General features: G+C 43.1%; 1 long non-coding RNA gene across 1 annotated transcript in view; it reads right to left on the bottom strand.

Moving 5' to 3' along the window:
* Positions 1-1,406: 1,406 nt before the first annotated feature.
* LOC123640463 overlaps positions 1,407-20,617 on the bottom strand; it is a 38,547-nt gene continuing 19,336 nt past the window's right edge. Inside the window, exons 2-3 of the long non-coding RNA XR_006735982.1 lie at positions 9,268-9,401; positions 1,407-1,462 (exon numbers count right to left, since the gene is read on the bottom strand). This is a non-coding gene — a long non-coding RNA (uncharacterized LOC123640463). The remainder of the gene's footprint in view (positions 1,463-9,267; positions 9,402-20,617) is intronic.

Raw genomic sequence — 20,617 nt, 5'->3', positions numbered from 1 at the left:
CACTATCAGGTTTTCTTGCACTTCACTAAGCCCAAGAATGATCAACTTGACCGAGGTAACATCAAAAGCCCCAGAGGGTCAGTACCTGGGAGGCCTGTGGTTTCCATTCACATTTTTTATTTGAATTCTCCCTTACCCAGAGCCCAGCTACTGTCCAGGCCTGTCTCTGAGCCTGCCTTACCCAAGCAACCGGAAATTGATGAGTGAATTAATTAATGATTTCAGAAGTAAAATAGGTTTGAAATCAAGAATATTACAATGTCGTCATTCCTATTTTTATCATTTCTCCATCACCTTATTCATGGCCCTCTTAAAGAGAACATAATCCCAGTACCATAGAGCTTAGAAGGTACCATAGACACTACCCACTCTGATTTTAAACACTTGCCTACAGCCAGTGTCCCAGAAGCCACATGAGGGGACAGGCAGGAGGCCAAGGGGAAAGGCAACTGAGATCCTCATCCCCACTTTGGTGAGTATGTTATGGTAAGGCCAGATGCTATAATAGTTAAACCCCAACACTTCAGTGGCTTAGCAACACAGACTTTTATTTTTGACTCATATAGCAGTTTGATGTGGGTGTTTCTGGCCTGCAGGTGGCACTTTGCCATAGAACCCAGGCTCCATCATCCCTATGGGCCCGGCCGGGAGATGAGAGCAGAGAGAGCACACCTGCTGTTTACCACTTGGCCTGTACACTGGTCAGGGTCTCATCAGGAAAACAAAGCCCAGCCTGGTACTCCAACAATGGCAATTTAATACAGACAATAGCAAGAACTGAAAAGCCCAACAGAGGAGGTGAGGCGATCCAGAGAGGAGCATCGGCAGCAAGCCTCTCCCAGTCGCAGCTCACCGCTTCTTCCTGTGAGCTGCAGAGAAGGCTGCTGGGCAACTGAGGCCGTGGAAGAAGGGGATGTTAGTTAAGAGCTGAGACCACAGAGAAGTCGCCTGAAGCGAAGAGATCAGAACTAAGACATCCTAGCTTCTTCCTCCTTCCCTCCAATCTCCCGCCATGCCTCCCAGGGGGCACAGGGAGCCAGAGCTGGGGAAGGAAGCCTGGGAAACTGCAGGTGGTCGGGACAGGTTCCCTGCAGAATGAGCAGGGAGAGAGCAAGGAAAAGGGTCTGAGGGCAAGCAGGCGATGACAAACACAAGCCACATCACTTTCGCTTACATTTCATCTGCAGGTTGCGTTACGGAACCACACCAAGAGGCAAGGGGCACTGGGAAGTGTAGTCCTTGGCTGGGGAGCTGCTTACCAGTCCCGTGACAGAAGGAGGAGCACAAATGTTCAGTGGACAGTTAGCCACCTCTGCCGCCATTGGGTTTGATTTTCAATCCCGCCAGCAGCTCCATTTCCACGTGAGGTTCTTCAGGGACAGACCACATTACAAAAGACCCCGGTGACTCCAGGCAGCAGGATTGCTCCTCCCTCATCGTCCCATCCCTTAGACCTGGAGGACTGGTGGGACAAGGAAGAGAAGCTGACAGAAGCTGCTTTGTGCTCCCAAGAGAAAGGGGCTTCCCTCCCATAGGTCAGGATGCCCAGAGAGTCCTGGGTCCGTAAATGAGCTGTTGATGACAGGGATGCTCTCACGGAAACTTGGGGTGAACGGGGGCAAGGGGTGTTGAAGCACAGAAGCATAGCTAAACAGGACAGATTGGGCTCTGCCTTCACGGAGCTCATGACTCTGTTAGGAGTGAGTGGTAAGTGCTGTGCGGAAGAGACACGGAGCCCTGGGACACGGAGCCAGTGGGCTTGCTCTGCGCACTCTCAGCCGCCAAGTGTGTGCTGCAGCTCCAAACAGTTATTTTTAGGTCAAGCTTCCTCTGCCATCATCTTAGAGTATGCTTACATTCTTAGTTTCTATATTTATATTCCAACTAATACAGATGACGCCCCACTCTTCAATCTTCAAACACAACAATCCATTCACATAAACGATTTCACTGCACTCCTGTCCTCTAAGTACGTAGACTGAGGCCTCCTTCCACGTCAGCCAGGGCAGTTCCACGTGTACCTGCTTTATGTATTGGGCTGTTTCTCCAATTTGGATTAAAAAGTTCACAAGCCGTGTATCTAGTTTAATTCCTCCTTTTACATGTGAGAAAGTGGAGGTTCAGTGAGCCGAGGAGACTGGCCTAAGACACATAGCTAGTGTGTCATAGAGACGGGCCTAGGATTTAGGGTCTCAACCCCAGCACGATGTTCCTTCTGCCCTTCTCCTCAGGAATTCCAAACAAGAATGGTTTCTGGAATATATGTTTGTGCCTCATGCAAAGTGCCAAGAAATTCTCTGCCCTTGAAGATTGCACCCATGGGAAATGTTCTACAGAGGTGACCGTTTTCCTTATTAATTAGGACTCTTATGATTTCAAGTGACAGAAATCCACTGAGACAGCCTAGGCCAAAAAGAGGGACTTTACTACACAGGGCTCCTGGAATTCAGGGCAGGAAAGCACCCCAGGGCGGGACACAGCTGGACCCCAGGTACCTACTGGGACCCAGGATGCAAACAGCTTTAGAAATCTCTCTCCACATCCTGCTTTGGCTTTTCCGCACATCTACTCATCTTCTGTAACTTTCTGTGGCCAGATTTTTCTACTTTGCTCCTCATGTGGCAGAAGAGAGTCCTCCCAGCCCCCAAGGTTTATGCTCCTGGGCTTCAGGCCCCATGCACACTCTCATTTTTCTCTTTTTGATCAGTTTTAATGGAGTATCATTTATATACAATAAAATTTACTCTGTTTAGTATATAATTCATGAGTTTTGACAAATGTATACAGTCACGCAACCACCACAATTAAAATATTAAAGATTTCCATCATTCCAAAAAGTTCCTTTGTGCTCATATGGATTAATCCCTCCCCCAACTTTTAGCTCTGGAATCACTGATCTGTTTTCTATTCCTCATAGTTTGACTTGCCTAGAATCTCATATAAATAAAACCATATTAGTATGTGGTATAACTTTTCTCTTTCAACATAATGTTTTGGAAATATATCCATGTCACTGTTATGAGTATTGCTGGTTAGTTGCTTTTTGTTATTCAGTAATATTACATTGTGTAAATACACCACAATTTGTTTATCTATTGTTGATGGACTTTTGGATTGTTTCCAATTTGGGGCTATTATGAATCAAGCTGCTATGAACATTTACATACAGGTCTTTGTGTGGTCATATGTTTATGTTTTCATTTCTCTTGGGTAAATACTTAGAAATGGGACTGCTAGGTCATCTTTTAAGTGTATGTTTAGTTTTTTAAGAAACTCAAACTGTTTTCCCAAAGTGGCTATATACCATGTTGTGTTCACTATTAATGTATCTGCATTCCAGCTGCTTTACATGCTCTTAAAATACTTGCTGTGGTCAGTCTTTTTGATTTTAGTCATTCTAATAGCCATTCTAGCAGTATCTCATTGTGGTTTTAATTTGCATTTTCTTAATAAATAATGATGTTTAGCATCTTCTCGTGGGTTTATTTGCCATCCATCCGTATCTCTTCTTCGGTGAAGGGTTTGTTTAATTCTTTTGTCGATTTTTGGAGGCTTGTTTGTCTTCTTATTGAGTTGTAGGAGTTTTAATATATTCTAGGTATGAGTCCTTTATCAAATATGTGTTTTATAAATATTTTCTCCCAGACTGTGGCTTTGTCTTTTGATTTTCTTAACAGTATACTTCAAAGAGAAGCTTTTATTGATAATTTTTATTAAGTCAAATTTATCAATTTTTTCTCTTATGGTTCTTACTTATTATGTCCTATCAGAGAAATCTTTGTCTAATCCAAGGGTATGAAGATTTTTTTTCCTGTGATTTCTTCTATAAGTTTTATAGCTTCACATCAATGATTCACTTCAAGTTCACATTTATCCATGGTCCATCTCTCACTTGCTCTTATTCACACTCTTGCTTTCTCTCCCCCAGACCTAATTAGCTGGGGGGGGACTCTAACAGGGGAGCTTGGCTCAGGTTCTCATTTCTAAACCAATCTATATGGCCAGACCCAAGGAAAAGTCTCTTGACCCCAGCTTGCTCTGGTCCAACCAACAGTATCCAGAGTTCCAGGGCTCCATACAATATATGGCCACCACCAGGCCCATGTGGTTGGGGAGAGGGGAAGATCAGTACCCAGAGAATGGGGGTTTATTGTAGATGGGGAAGATAAACTAATAAGTGTCTATATGCCCTACAATCTGGCTCTACCCAGTTTAAGCACTTTTAGCAATTAACTTGGACTCTTACAAAGCTTGTTATTGAATGAACAGATCTTTACAGATATTCAAACACAATTTTCCCTATTGTCCAACAAAGTCCTAGTCATCTTTCCATGCCTAGCCTACTAAAATGCCACCCCCACTGTGAAGACTTTGGGGACACCTCAGACAGAGTTAGTACTACTGTGGCACTTAAGACATAGCTGTCTTCTCCGACAAACTGTTAGCTCCTTGTGGGCAACAGGATATCTCATTTATCTCTCAATGACTAGTTTAATTCCTGGCATGCAATATTTTGGGGTAGTTGTTGAATGCTGGGTTTCTCCTATACTATTTATCAATTATGTATTAGATAATGAAAGAAGGACAACTCTGAAGACTCTCAAGTGATGGAATTACCTTGCAGAATTTTTTTACAAGAAAAATCCTTACTTGAGATTGATGGCTGATTCACACTTTAGTGGGGGAAAAAAATAAAGGTAGAGAATCCAATATCAATCTCACTCTGACTTTTCACCCTTGCCCAGGGGAAACATAATTCAAATGCTTCCTTGCAGTCATGATATACAATGTTGAGCTGCATCCACTTGCTAAGGAATAGTTAGCACCATCACTGAAATGCCCTGAGATCAGTGATATCCACTGCATTTAATCTCATGTCACTCTCATTAACAACACAACTGCTACTTTGCCAGCTCAGATGCTCAAAGAATAGCAAACACGGGAGGGGGAGTCTATGGCAATGAACTATGATAAATGAAACACTCTGGAAAATGTATAAAGAAAAGTGTGGCCTTCAAATAGAGGTTTCTGGATAGGACTTAAGTCAGAAATTGCCAAGAATCAAAGTAGGAGCTAATCAGGTCAGAATTATAAGAAGTTTAAATAAAAACTGCTGTTAAGGAAATTCATCTGAATTCTGCTGGTATTAAATAATGGGCACAAAGGCTGTCATTGTCACACATTCCTTGATTTAAAAATAAAAGTTTCTGAAAGTTTAGAACAGATCCTTCAAATAAAAGAATATATAGGCAAGGAGAGGAAATTTCCAAACTAAAACTCAACAAATCTTAAGCAGTGATGGAAAGTGTACATCGCGTTTCCGTTTCAAGGGCCAAAGGAAGCTCTTTGAAGGATACAAATGTGTGAAGCAGAAAGACTCCAGGGATGTGGAAAGAAGGGAGGGCCAGCCTTTCCTTGGCCCCTGGGAGTCCCTGGGTCCCCACTGAGCCTGGCCCACTGGGCTGTTCAGGTAATTCTTGAGCAATTACCAAGTTTCTGGTAATTCTGCTCAAGTCCTCTGCACATACACACATTGTGAATGGGCAAAGAAAAATGATGTCTGGCTCTCTCCCGAAAAGGGCAAATGACTCTAATTTAGAGAAATATAGATTAACAGAGAATCCAAGTATCTAGATGGGAGGCAGAGAACAAGCAAAGAAATATTTTGTTAAAAAATTGTTTGGATCTGGAACCAATGTATGCTTTAAAAAAATATGGATTTAGTCAAAATCAAGGAGTGGATGACCCAAGGTAGAGACCACAGTCTGAGCCAGGGTGGAAGCTGGCAACAGGGTCCCCCTCGTCCTTCTGGGTGGGGGAGCACCTGAGAGAGACTCCATTACCATCCAAGAGGTTCTGGACTTTTATTTGAGGTTTTATATATCATCCTAGGATACAATAAGAATAAGGGGCTTAACTTTTTACCCATTTATGCATGAGTTCTGTACTTGTATTTGGTTCCTGTTTCCTATGGCTTTTCTGCCAGTTTGCAGGGTGGAAAGAAGGCAGTGAAAGGAAGTAAATTCTAAGCTAATGAGGCTCATAGAGCAAATTCCAGGAGACAGAATATTTTATATGCCTGTTGCTGCACTAACTTAGCCACCGTTCTTATGAACTAAATTTAAAAAAAAAAAAGACTCATTTTAACAACTTCTACTTTAGAAGTCCCTAAAGTTTACTAAAACTTGATATTTTAGTATTTGTGTGAATATGTTTTTGTCCTCCCTTTTTTACTGGTAGAATTATTTACTGTTCAGATTTTAGAATGTAGATTATTTACTTACAATAGTATTTCTCACACTGAGTTTGGCAGCTCTGGGAGATTTCTAGACATCAGATCCACTGAACAATCAACAGTTGTGGGATGCTGGTGTCTCTGAGCTATTTGAGTGGGTAAGCTGGCACTTCCATTTCTAAATAAGAAACAACTACCTTAATAGCTACCTAAACTTTTCATTTTTCCAACTGTCAACATTCCTCTATCTCATACTAGAAAGTAAATGCTGTGGCTTGAAAAATGAAATTTGAGGGAGAGTTGTAAGATAGGCCAAAAAGCTCTCCTGCTAATTTGTCCAAATTTGTGTCCATCCTATAAAACCCAACTACAAGTGACTTCACCAAAAGTTAATCTGCTAGAAAGCAATTTGGCTAAAAGTAAATTTGTCAAAATGAAAGAATTTAGCTGATATGAAAATTTGCTTGGAAAATACTGACACCAGTAACTGACACCAGTTACTGATTTTTTTTTCAAATGTTATTACTCTGAAGCTACCCTCCCTGGGTCTCTTCTTTAGAATCATTAAAGGTGGGGGGGTTTAATACTTTAAAAAATTCATATTCACCTTTAGTCAAACAGTCTTTCTCTGTTCTGTTTGTGATAGAACCATCTAATTTGGAACCATCTAAATGACTTATGATGGGAGGTAAGTCCCACACTTGAGCTGCTACTGAAGCCCATGACCTCCATCCATAGCCAGCGAACTTTCACTTCGTCCTCAACGCACCCCAGTCCTACCTCTCCACCCTCACTCTCAACAGATGGCTTTGCCTCCTTCTCTACAGCGCAATTGGAAAACACCAGGCATGAAGCCTCCCGTTCCTCCTGGGCCGTCTGCAACCTTACCTGCCTCCTGCTGTCTAAGCAACGGACGGATCCTGCCTTTATCCACAGCTGCTCCTCCTGGTGTCCGGAGCTTCTCTCTCCCCAGGCCCCTCCATCAATCACACTCTCTCTCTGTCCTGTGCCATCAACCTCTCCTTCACTCCATCAGCATGTAAACAGTCACAAGTCTCCTCATCCTAAAGCCGACAGGAACTCTCAGCTTGACATTCCCCCTCAGCCCCCTTCCTTCCCCCTTCCCAGCCAGACTTCCATATGGAGTCGTCAGCTCTTTCTGCTTCTACCTGCTGTCTTCCCATTCTCCCCTTAACGCACCCCAGTCGGCTCTGGCCAGGATCACCGAGGCCAACGGCCATCAAAACATGGAGTTCGATGGACGTGTTTCTGTGCTTATCTAATTTGACCTCTCTGCAGGGCTGGCTGGCAACTATGCCCTCCTTATCAAAGCTCCATTTCTTTGGCTGCCATGACAACTCTCCTTTCTGACTTTTCTCTTCCTTCTACAGCCACTCCTCCATCTCCCTGGGGGCTCTTCTTCTCCCACTCCCCTTTTGAAGGCTACTGTTCCCCAGGCCCCTTCTTCAGACTTCTGCTCTCCCCTCATGCATGTGCCCGCAGCCGCCCAGCTTGCTTCAGTACAGAATAACGGTTTAAGAGGTGGATGCTGAGTTTGATTTCCTTGTCACTTCACTCGCTTAAGTCTCACCTTCCTCATCTGTAAAATGGGAGTGACAATACCTATGTCATAGGTCGTTGTGAGGATCAAGTATGATGATGCAAGTGAACACCTGGCATAGTGTTTGGAAATGCTAATAGTCAGCTCAGTACGTGTTGCCTATTATTATTATCCTGCAGTGGCTCCAAAACATCTGGAAGGCCAAAATAGTATAGCTCACGGCCAGAAACAACACAATCTCACTACCGGTTGATCACTGAGGCCAGAAGATGGTGCATGACATCTCTTTCCTCCTCGGCTCCCCTTCCAGTCCAGACACTGCCTGCCTTGGATGGGAACACAGGATGTTCTTCACCTGGTCTCCAGTCCTCTTCTCTTTTCTGCCCCTCTGTCTTCTGTCAGGGTCCCAGTTCCCCGCTGCCAGCATCACCCCACATGGCCCGGACCATTGCTGGCTCTCTCCTTGGGGGGCACCTTCCTACCACCCTCCCTGGGAGCAGGCCCCACAAACCTCTCTCTAGTGAACAACTGCCTCTCATAGCGCAGTTTGTTTTTTCACACTATAAGGTTCTCTGCATCTGGGATGAAGACTGGAAGGAACAAAGAAGGTGAAGGGACAGAAAGGCTTATTTTGCCACCATATTATTTTTATTCTTATGCCATCATAATTAACAAGTACTATAATACATACGCAGAGACATGCATGTAGACCAAACATCCCCCCATACTTCAGACTAGAATATGCAATAGCCAACTTTATAGCCACTAAAATGTCTTACTATACCTTAAACTCAGTATGCCTAATGCTAAATTAATTACCTTTTCTCCCAAAACTATTTCTTCTATTGTATCCACCACGTACCCAGATGCACAAGCCAGGAAGCCAGGAACCCTCCTGGCCTCATTCTTATCTCTCATCCCCTCGACCCCTCCTGACTCCTAAGTATCACCTGCTCTTCATGGTTCCTGCAGCTGCGCACAACCCAGATGCCACCTCAAGTCTCGCACTGCACCAATTTAGTTCTGAATTAGACCACCCACCTCTGAATGATGACACCAACCCCATGTACCATATGCTGGCACTGTCATACTGTGGGCTAATTGTGGGCCTCAAACACAACCACCTTCATGCTCTCGGTGCCTAGGAGGGGGCCTCGTATCTAGTAAGTGTGCAATAAATATGTGGTAAAAGAAGAAAGGGAGGGAAGGAAGGAAGGAGTGATGCAAAAGGGAAGGAAGAAGAAAGAGAAATTGAAATCTATTGTTAACCTTACAAATTTTTCTTTTGAAGACTATTTATGAGCTTCTATTTTTGGTATCAAACACTCAGGCCCACACATACTCTGCCTCTTCTGCCAGGCTCAGCTTCCTCTCAGGGTCAGGGTCTCAGAGCACTGCGAAAACTCACAAATAGTTGTTTACAACTTATGGAGAGAAGGTAATAATTGCCTCTTGCTGCTGCTCCCCTTACCTTAAATATTTCCTCCTCTAACTTCTCCTTAAGGTGAAGTTCAATGCCTTTGGGTTTTATGAGTCTTCTTTTAAACTTCCAGTGTCCTGGCTGTTCCTTTCCTCTTGGCTTTTTATTTTTCCACAGGGAAGCGCCTGAATGGAGGGTGGGAGGCAGGAGGGAAGGGAGGTGAGTGTTTAGAAAGATTTTACCTGAAACAATGGAGAGAAAACCATCTATGGAAAGAAGGAAACAGCTTCAAAGACACCAGGGCAGGCACATTAACACGATGTGTACAGGGAGTTATGCATCTATCAGGAGACAGAGAATTGTAAAACTTTGGGTACTCCTCACCTCCCAGCACTTCTTCTTGCCTTTGATATTAACATTATTCTACACTGAGTTGCTTGAAATTTTTCCTTAACTAGCCCAGTAAATTTCCGCTGATTTCAAACTATTTAGTAAAGGGGCCTTGACATTTTTCTTTTGAACATTTGAACAAATCAGAATTTTTCATTAAAAAAAAAAAAAAAAGCACACAATGTTCTGCCAGTGAGGTACATAAAACACCAAAGTCCACTTGTCAGAAGAGATTTGGGAGCTGGGTTTAAGTGAAACTGGTATATATTGCGACTCAGCACACAACTTGTACAGTGGTGATATCCTTTCAAAAGTTAAAGTTATGATGGCAAAGAGAGGCTTCATCATATATAACAGCCACCTGTCCAAGGAAGAAAAGCACTTTGCTTCCAGATATGCCAGCAGGCTCAATATTACCATTTCAATGCACACATTCTTCTGCTTTAGACAGTATCTAAATATTTCCTCTGAGTTCCCATGGATTCCCTTTTGTTCCTTGTGATTATGGAATGGTGATCCAGTTTAGGTATGTCTTTATCTTTACATACACATACACACACACACACACACACACACACACACTCACACATGCATATACAATGTTTATACTGTCCACAGACATTATTTTCTTACTAGAGAGTTACCATCAACAGGATTTTGGGCACAGACAATTTTTCAGTGGTTTAGGTTATTCTCACAAGTGTTAACTTGTCTAAATGTAAGCTGGATGAAATATCAAATATCACCCTTGCGAAGTCACTTCCTCAGGGATTACTCTACATAGCTGCCAATTTTAACCACCTCTTCTCTGTCCTCACCCTAATCAACCTCCACATGGCATTTGACACAGTTACAGTTTGCTCTTTCTTGAATCCTTCTTGATCCATGGCTTTGCTGACACCACTGAGTCAATCCTGTTCCTACACAGAGCAGAAGTCAAGAGAATGTGGATGGAACTGGGTTGGAAGGTTCTCAAACCTACAAATTGCCCATGTGGGAATAAAAGACCTGTACCTTTTTGTCCAGAATCCATCTGTAGGCCTGTGCCTGAACCTGGATCATTATGGTATCCTGTCCTTCCCCAGAGAAGAGGGAATCAGAAGGAAAGAGAAGGGCCTAAGCAAGCCATGTGGGGGAGAAGGGGGTGACACAAGTCAGTGTAGCCGCCAAGGCTCTGTCCTTCTGTGGCAGCTGTGGCCGAGGTTCTAGTCTCCAGTCCCCAGCTCACAGGTGCCAAGTGATGGGCAGGGGCTCTACTAGGGTTTCCACAAAACCTGTTACCTGATATGGTCAGAGCTACTCCAGTCCGCACTGCTCCTGGCTGGATACCTTCCAACCTTGGGTCTCTGGTCTCCCCGGGAATTCCAGAAACTACTAATACCCTATATAAATCCCTTTCTATTACAATTAGCCTTCATGGTTATGTTTTCTAAGATTAAGAATCCTGATCTAATACAGTTATTTAAAGTCTTATTCAATGACAAAGATTTTATTTTTGGTTTTTTATAAACGGGAGAAGCCATCACTTTACAATTATTATTGAACAAGATTATCATATATTGAAAGAAATGTTTATACTAGCAGGTTTTGTTTTTAGCTCTTATGTTTCTACCAATGGGGTTCCATTTAGATAGCATGACTCAATGTCTTGCTATTAATCATAAAAGCAAGAGTTTTAAAAACTTTGGGTATAAAGCCCTATTAACACCTAATATATTTCAATAACAATGGCTACATCTTCAGTGCCCATTATGTGTCAGCTACTGACATATTCACAGTATATGATATCTGATTAGCCTCACAATCATAGAAACCAAAGTTCAAATTACACAAGTTGTTGGCAGATTCAGTGTTTTAACCCAGCTCTTTCTGACCTCTCACCTGTACTGTGTTTCTCCCTGACCAAGGACCTCACCATGTGTGGAGACACACACTCTGGTCGGGGCTTAGGCCTCCAGTTGACACTACGCTACCAATCAGCCAAGCTCCCAGGGAAGTGCTAGGTTCAGGGGACACACACGCTAAGCCCAAGAATCTTCCTCAGAGACAGACCTGTGATCTAACTAGTTGGAAAAAAATCACCAAAATAATCCCTTCAACTCACAGTTGCTGTATGAGCTAGAATTACGTTGTACTATGAGTAACGGAATAATCCAAAATGAGTGTATCTTAAACAAATTAGTTTATTTCTCTTTTACTTCCAAAAAAGTATAGAGATCAGTTAGTCCAGAGCTGGAATGGGGCACCAGACTCTCAGGGCCCGGGGCTTCCCCTATCTTGCTGCTCCTCTGTGGGTGGCTTCCATTCCCAAGGTTATCTCATGGCCCACAACAGCTGCTGGAATTAAGCTAACACATCTCCCCTCCTGCCAACAGAAGGAGAAAAGGAAGAAAAAAGAAAACACATATAAAGCATTCCTTTAAGGACATCTCCTGTAAGTTGCATTTACCGCTTCCACTAACATCCATTGGCCAGGACACAGAGGCCCACCAGAGCTGGAAGGAAAGCTGGGAAATACAGTCTCTATCCTGGGCGTCTCTGTGCCAGAACAGAAACCTGGTTTCAATTATTGAGGAAGGAGGGGAGGACAGGTATCAAAGGATAATTGCCAACTCTGAGACCAGAGAGTGACATAAATGGTCCATTTGGTTCCTTAAACAGTTCTTGCATTTGTTTTGTGGAGGAAATGGGGAAAAAATGCCAGTTTGTCTTCTGAAAAAAAGGTCAAGTCTAGGAAAAACGGGAATGAAGAAGACTCTGTCTTACTATGTCAAAAGACAAAAATCCTGCAGCTTGCCTGTCACCAACTAAGCTTTCTCAAATACCCACTCATTATATTTTCAGCTTTTCAGGAAATCCTCTCTTTTAAGATGACTCCAAAGTGCCCTCTCTGCAGGAATTAGACTCAGGAGGAATCTTTAGCCCACAGGGAACAGCAGGCTGGTCAAACTCAGTGACAGAAGCTAAAGGCAGGGCAGAGATGACAAACATTTCATCAGGTCTTATAACCATCATTTCATCTCCACGTAATGATTTACCCTGGACTTTACCCTTCCATTTCTCTTCACTTTTATTTTTTATAATAGTCATAATCACTCTTCATGAGCCAGCTCATCCATTCATCCATTCATTCAATAAACATTAAGCATTTTTTAGGGACTTTCTTAGGGAAACTGACCATCTGCTGGATGGGACAAACCCATGAACAAGTAATTGTGAAATCATGTGGTCAGTGTTATACAGAAGAATAAAAATGTCCTGTGGGAATCTAGAGGATTTCTAGAAGATGTCACATAGGAGGAAGTGGCATTGAGGTGATTCTTGATTCATCTTTGAATCCTCAGTGCAGAAATAGAGTAAATATTTTTTTAATAAAAATCTTAACTATCCTTTGACACTTGGTTCTTGTAATCTTCATGATAAGAATAAAACTCTTCTCTTTGTTCTGTTCCTCTAAAGGAGCAGTCAACGGGAAAGAGAGCAGCTCTTTCCATGGACATCCAAGCAGGTGAACAGTAGGTGATCTCCTCCCCGCCACACACACACACACACACACACACACACACACACACACAATGTTTCTTTATGCATTCTATTTGAAGATTCTGTAAAATCTCCTATTATTGTGTTTGATCATTGTCACAGTAAGTAAGAACATCCGTATAAAAGGAACTTCTTTCCTGCTGGAATTCGAATTCATTTCTGATTTTAAAACCTACTAAAATACAAAAACAAGAAATATTCTAAAGATTTGTTTGTGGTGGCTGTTAAGTATTTAACATATGTGAGTTTCTTTCCTTTCCTTGGTTAACAATCTGGTCAAAAAACATAGGAAATAAATAAAATTTCCCAGAAAGTATTTTTGCCCATTTGACATAATTGAGGGGAGTCTACTTTGAATTTTAACTCATTTTAGCTCATTTGTGTTTATTCTAAGCAGCTTTAACAGTAAGTTAGAAAATATAGATGTTCAGCAGTAGAGAACTGATTAAAGAAATTATAAGTTACAAAATAGTACGTATAACATACACAAAAGTTATAAAATATAAACTGATTATTATAAATTGAATTTCCTACTGTTGAGCAAAATGTTTCATTTCATGAAAATAAAACAGGTTTAATTTGTTAAAGATAAATCAGAAAGCATTTTCAAAATCTCAGAACATTTTCTTTTGTTTTACTATTTAAGGATTTTTTCATTTCATACAAAAACAACACATACTCATGTCTGTAATTTATAAGGGGATAAAAATGTAAAGATAATCCATAGTTACACACATCAGAAATAACCAGTTAACAAATTAGCATGTTATTTTTTTCATGTATATATGTGGTTTTTACAAAAATGGAATTATATCAGATGAACTGTTTTACCACCTCCAAAAATTATATAGCCCTTTCCCCACCAAGCGAGCACAGTAACGTAATTAATGCACTACGTTTATCCTCAGAATGAGTTTTAAGATGGGCTGGAGATCATCACAGACCATGGGGCACAGTGGAGGGAGCTGGTGAACTCCTGGACACCTGTAACAGATTAAGGAGCCACCCTCGGTTTGAGTCCTGAGTCCTGCTCTGCACTGGATATGCTAGAAGCAAAGGCACAGTCCTTCTCAGCCTCCAATTCCTTGCCCACAGCATGAGGATAATCATACTCGTATCCCACAAGTGCTCTAACAAAGGAGATCAAATTTTTAATAGCCTTTGAGTTTTGGAAAAACAGCATCATAGTATTACATTGTCACCTGGTCATTACTGATATTATTATTGTTATATTACCTGGCTTTGAACTTGAAGCTCTCCTTTTTAGAATACCTTGGCTGAATGGCCCCATGACACTTTAATTACTCCTTGATTCTGTTGTTGTCATTTTTGTTGTTGTTTAAGAATTTATTTATTTTAACTTGCTTGAATAAACATCCTTAATTCTTTTTCATGGACTTTTTTTTTTTAATAAATTCTTATGTGGACAGTATGCTCTTTCGGGGCAGAGGCTGGTCTTACATTCTTTTGGTATTTCCTGCCCCATCTCTCTGCTGCCCACCGCCCCCGCCCCCCAGATGCACACCATAGTGATTTCTGTAGTGCCCATGTCTATGGTGGACACTCTGGGTATGCGGGACATTGTTGTCCCACACAAGCCTCCCTTTGTGGAGGAGTGGGAGATACAGGCTGCTGAGACTCCTGTGGGAAGTTGTCCAGATGGGAATCGCCAATGCTGGGAAGCGAATTATGCTGCCAGGAAAGCTTGATGCAGCCAGTAACCCCTTGCTCAGGATTGCCTGAGGCCATTTCATCAGTAACCTTTGCTAATCTGTAACACAAGGACTGAGAAAAGGCAAAAAAAATTTACAGTAAACCACACTGTCCCCAGCCTTTATAATGTCCCCTTACTTAAGCACAGCCATTCCCTTCCTTGCTCGTTTAAGCCTAATTCTCTTCATCAAATACCAAGAAATCTACTTGTGGGCACAACCAGGATAATCTTCTAAAATACAGGTGCTAGCCTCCTGAGGACACACGAGATTTTTCTAAGCTAAATAAGATTTTTTCCTCCTCTAACTCTGTATGTTTCTTTTTCTTCTAATTCTGATTTTAATTCTTCTTCAAAAAATCTTCTTTTTTCCTTCTCCATGAATTCATTTTTTGTGAAATGCACTCAAGTCACCTTTACTAAGAAAAAAGTCCATGAACTATGCCAAGCCTCACTTGGGAATTCACAGGCAGGCGCTGAGGCGGCAGGGGGTCTTTCATAAACACGTCAGGACTTCTGTCCTTCAGGACAAACAAACCTGGCCCTCTGTCCCCTTCTCCTCACTCAAAACCTTTTGGGACCAGCAGAGACCCGAGCTTTGAAAACAACAGGCGAGAAAACAGGGGTCTTCCGGAGAGCCCGGTGCTTCCCAGATGGGAGAAGCGATTAGAGGGACAGGAAGTGTGACCGCTCCTTGGCAAAGCCAGGGACAGACTGAGAAATGTGCTGTTCTTATGAAAGTGCCAAGGTCATTATTAAATGGATGGAAACTATTGTTCCTAAAAGGCGCTTGTACAAATGTGAAACTCTCTTTATGGCCTGTTTAAATTTATCTCAAAACAAAGGGCTGTCAATGACGAGTTGGACTGCTTCCCCACCACGGTCTTGATCTCACACAAACACCACGTAAATCCCAGGCCTCATTCCGGGTGCTCCCCCAGTGGCAGCTGACATCTCCTCCCTACGGCTCACAGAGACCCCATTTCAAAAGACCCAAAAGTAAAAAGCAACCCTACCTTAGAAACTAGCCCCTAATTCTTCACCATGAAGCTTTAGAAACAATAACAAAAACAAAGTTATTAAATGTATTTTTCCTGTGGGGTTCTGTGAGGGTCCAACCAATTTAAAAACAACACTTTCCAGTGTTGTTCCCGACCCTCCTTTTCCAGGGTGGATTCTTTATCTCGGTGACCTCAACGCCTCGGGCTGGCAGGAAAGCTGCCTGGATTCCCCGGGCACGTCAGGGCTGGTGCAGGAAGCAGCACAAGGTCTGCCCTGCGCCACTCCTGGCCTGGTCCGGATTACTCACACTCCTTCTTTCAAAGGTTGCACGTTACAGAATCTAGTCCGAGACCTTGGGAACCACAGTGACTCCTGTCCCCAACACCTGGGTTGAGTGGAAGGTTCCCTAATGCAGAAGCATAAAGAGGCTAGAGTTTGTGCTTTTAAGAAGTCAAAAAGAGACAATGAAGACTCAGAGATGTCAAAGTGGTTCTAATGTCAAAACTTAAGATTTGGCCAGGCACAGTGGCTCATGCCTGTAATGCTAGCATTCTGGAGGCCAAGGCAGGAGGATTGCTTGAGGCCAGGAGTTCGAGACTAGTCTGAGCAAGAATAAGACCCTGTCTCTACAAAAAAATAGAAAAATTAGCCAGGCATGGTAGTGCACGCCTGTAGTCCCAGCTACTTGGGAGGCTGAGGCAGGAGGATCGCTTGAAAATCAGGAGTTTACAGTTGCAGTGAGCTATGATGACGCCACTGCACTCTAGCCAGGGCAACAGAGTGAGACTCTGTCTAAAAAACAAACAAAAACTCATGATTTTTTACACCATCTGGCATTTATAGTCTCCATATACTGGCAAGATTTAAATGTGCTCTCACTTACAGGCATGAGTTGTACTGGCTCAGAGGTTCCCAAACCCAGCTACCCATCAGAACCCACTGGGTTGCTTTTTCTGAAACATTAATTCTTAGGTCCTCAGAATGACTAAATCAGAATTTCCAGGAGTGGAGCCTGGATTCTGAATTTTTCAAAGCTCCCTGGAGGGGCCCAGTTACACAGTCAGGTTCAGAAATGGCTGCACTAGATGACGTTCCGTGCATCCTTCCACAACCTTAGAGACCTATATGAGTTATCCAGTTTCCATGGAAAGTATGATCTGTCTGCACACTCCCAGACACACACACTAAAATGCACTTCCTTGGGAATAAATAAGAAAAAGAAAATGATAAAATAGAAACACAAATTCGTTCCTAATACAAGTAAAGACATTGCAGCCCTGGCCTCCACTTCTGCCCAAGACAACTCTACCCCAGCTCACGGTGCACAACATTGAGCAGAGAGGGAGAAAGGCAGCTAGCTGCAAGATTGATGCTGGAAGTAAGTTCCACTTCATAGACCTGTGCCACAGACGCACACCCTCTCCCCAAGACCCACCGTCAACAAGGGTGTCCCATGTAACTCGAGCTGTTAACTCCTGATTGAGTCTGCAAGACAGCATTGCCCTCTCACCTCCTTCAGCCCATGCTCAATTCACATACACACATGCTGTGCCCAACACAAACGGCTAACCTCCTCTGGAGAGTGAACTCTCCTAGTGGAACTGACTCTCACTTTAACCCAAACCCATGTGGTTCTCCTGCCACAGCACCCAGACTTCAACCCAAATTCAGTACCATTTGGGATGCATGGAGCAGGCTCAATTTATGCTTTAGAGACAGTTTGTGACCAAAGAAAGATCAGGAATTCTATCATTTTCAATCTGAACTGGACTCTCTCTTCCACCCTATAGCTACAGTTCATTTCTCAGGCCTCCTCCAAAAAGATGACCAAAAAAAGAAAAGAAAACACCAAATGCTCTGAATAACAAAAGTATTATTATTACAGAATGGAAAATACAGTTCATTCCCCTTTCCTCCAGGAGCCCACCCTTACCCAGCACATACATATTTATACACTTAAGGTAAGTGTATAAAAAATGCAAGACCAAAACATTATTATTTTGCCCCATCCCTTAAAGAAGAAACAGAAGGTATGACAACAACATTACATTATCCAACTTGAGCAGCACAAATCAATACCCATCCACAAAGCTGATTTTAACATTAAACCAAAGAAAAATAGTAATAACAGTAATCGTCTAATCTTGGATGGTTCTGTTGTTTCGTTCTATAACAGCAACTTGAAAAACAAATTATTTTATAGGCACCTGGCTCATTATGCATTACAAATTAAATCTCCATTTATCTATATGCTCCAAAAAGTACCTATCCATCGCCACCACTTAAAAACACATTGCCCTTCTTTCTAGCCTTGTTAATTTCCAGATGCTAATTAAATTTAAACTCATAAAAATATCTACTTAGCATGCATGACAAGATCATCCTTCAATATCCATTACCCACTGTACATTCCAGCCTATTTACCCACTGTTTCCTGTTTGCATTCTCATCTATATGCCTCGCTTTTAAGGGACAGACTGGGGATTTAACCTGGAATTCAATCTCTCTCGATTTCGATTCCACCCAAGTTGTCCCCTCTGCTTGATGCCTTTGTAAGCAACTTTCTTTCAAATTATTGCTGAGAAGAATGACTTCCAGATAATAGCACTTAAATATGGAACAGCAGGATGACAAAGGAATACAGAGGAGAGCTATATTTCAGCCCCTTTTCACCAGGCCATTACACAAAAAGAGAAGACTTTCGATCTCTAGAGATCCACAGTCACTTATTTATTGCCATAAGAAGGCTGACAGACAGTGTGAAAGCCACGCAGATAATGAATGGCATTGCTCACGACCAGCACCTAACATAAAACATGCCACCATCCCATGTGGGCATCCCAAAGGCCTGGGAGAGGATTCAAAGGATTGCCCAGCAGGAAAATGATATTCACGGTCTGTTTTCTCACTAGCGCAAGTCCTCACCAGTGGACAAATAGCAGAAGAGAGAGGAGCCTTCCTCACGATGGCCCTGTTGGGCTCAGCCTTCTACCTCTGCAGCGAGGTGGCTCTGCTGTGGCCTGCCCCCGAGGGGCACTCCTCTCTCAGAACTGACTCTGCCTTCCAAAGCATCTGTCCCACGTAAGGAGGCACAAGCTTCCTTGCCCGTTTTTACAGAGAAAGGCAGTGCACCGCCACACGTACAGTGACGCTCTGCATCGGTGTATAAGCAAAGGCTCAACATAGACAAAAACAGGCTGTGGTACCCACTTTACCTTCCTTGCACACACAAAAAGGTACAGACAAGCACCTCTGAGTCACAGTTCCGCTACGACAAAGACAGCCCTAGCCCTTCAGCCTTTATTACGAAACTCAATAAACTTTTCTATAAGAAGCCCGGTAGCAAATATTTTAGGCTTTGTGGGCTACATAAAATATGTCACATATTCTTTTTCTTCTTCTGTATTTTTTAAACCTTTTAAAAATGTAAAAACCATTCTTAGCTGGGAAGCTATCCAAAAACAGGCCACAGGCCAGATTTGGCCTATGAGCTATTATATAATTTGACAGCTTCTGTCTTATTAATAAAATGTAAAATACAAATTGTTTGAGTTCCCCAAACTCATGGAATATGCAGACCCCTTTTAAAGAAAAAAATCAAGAATGGAGGTGGAACAAGGTGGCCAAATAGAACCCTCCGGCGATCATCTTTGTGCAGGAATACCAAATCGAACAACTATCCAAGCAAGAAAGCATCTTTATAAGAACCAAAAAGTCAGGTGAGCGATCACAGTACCTGATTTTAACATAATATCAAGGAAAGAGACACTGCAGGGGGTAGGAAAGACAGTCTTGCACTGCCTACAACACCCCTGCCCCATCCCCCCAGCAGTGCTGTGCGGAGAGAGAATCTGTGTGCTTTGGCGAAGGAGAGCAAAGTGATATTCGATTGTGGGACTTTGCACGGAACTCAGTGCTACCCTGTCACAGCAGAACACAACACAAGGCATGATTCTGCCCGCGCCCACAGAGGGAGCATTGAGACTAGCCCCTGTGGGAGGAACCTGAGTTCTAGCTGACTCCGTCACTAGCTGACTAAAGTGGACAAGGGTCTGGAATGAATTTGAAAGGAAGTCAGGCCACAAGAACTGTAGTCCTTGGGCAAGCCCTAGTGCTGTGCTGGGCTTGAAGCCAGTGGGCTTTGGGTGCGCACAACCCAGTGAGACACCAGCTGTGGTAGCCAAGGGACTGCTTGAGTCACCCTCCTCCACTCCAGGCAATGCAGTTTGGGGAGAGACTCCTTCCACTTGGGGGAAGGAGAGAGAAGAGTACAGAGGACTTTGTCTCGCAATTTGGGTACCAGCTCAGCCACAGTAAAATAAAGCACCAAGCAGATTCCTGAAGCCTCCAATTCCTGGCCTTAGCTCCTGGATAGTGTTTCTAGACCCATCCTGGGCCAGAAGGGCACCTGCTGCCCTGCAGGGAAGGACTCCAGTCCTGGTAGGATTCACCACCTGTTGACTAAAGAACACTTGGGTCTTTAATAAACATCAGCAGTAGCCACGCAGTAGTTACCACAGGACTTGGGTGAGACTGGGTACTGTACTGGCTTCAGGTGTGACTCAGTGCAGTGTCAGCTGCGGTAGCCATTGAAGTGCCCACATCACCCCTCCCCAAACTCCAGACAGACCAGCAGAGATTCCTTCCAATTGGGAAAAAGTGAGAAAGGAGAGTGAAAGACTCTGCCTGGTAATCCAGGGAATTCTCCCTGATTGTACCCAAGCCTACCAACACCGTGCCTCTAGGAGTCTGCAA

This window comes from Lemur catta, chromosome 1, assembly GCF_020740605.2.
Source record: "Lemur catta isolate mLemCat1 chromosome 1, mLemCat1.pri, whole genome shotgun sequence".
Classification (NCBI taxonomy): domain Eukaryota; kingdom Metazoa; phylum Chordata; class Mammalia; order Primates; family Lemuridae; genus Lemur; species Lemur catta.
The sequence above is the reverse complement of the archived record's forward strand: the minus strand, read 5'-3'. Positions and strand labels throughout refer to the sequence as shown.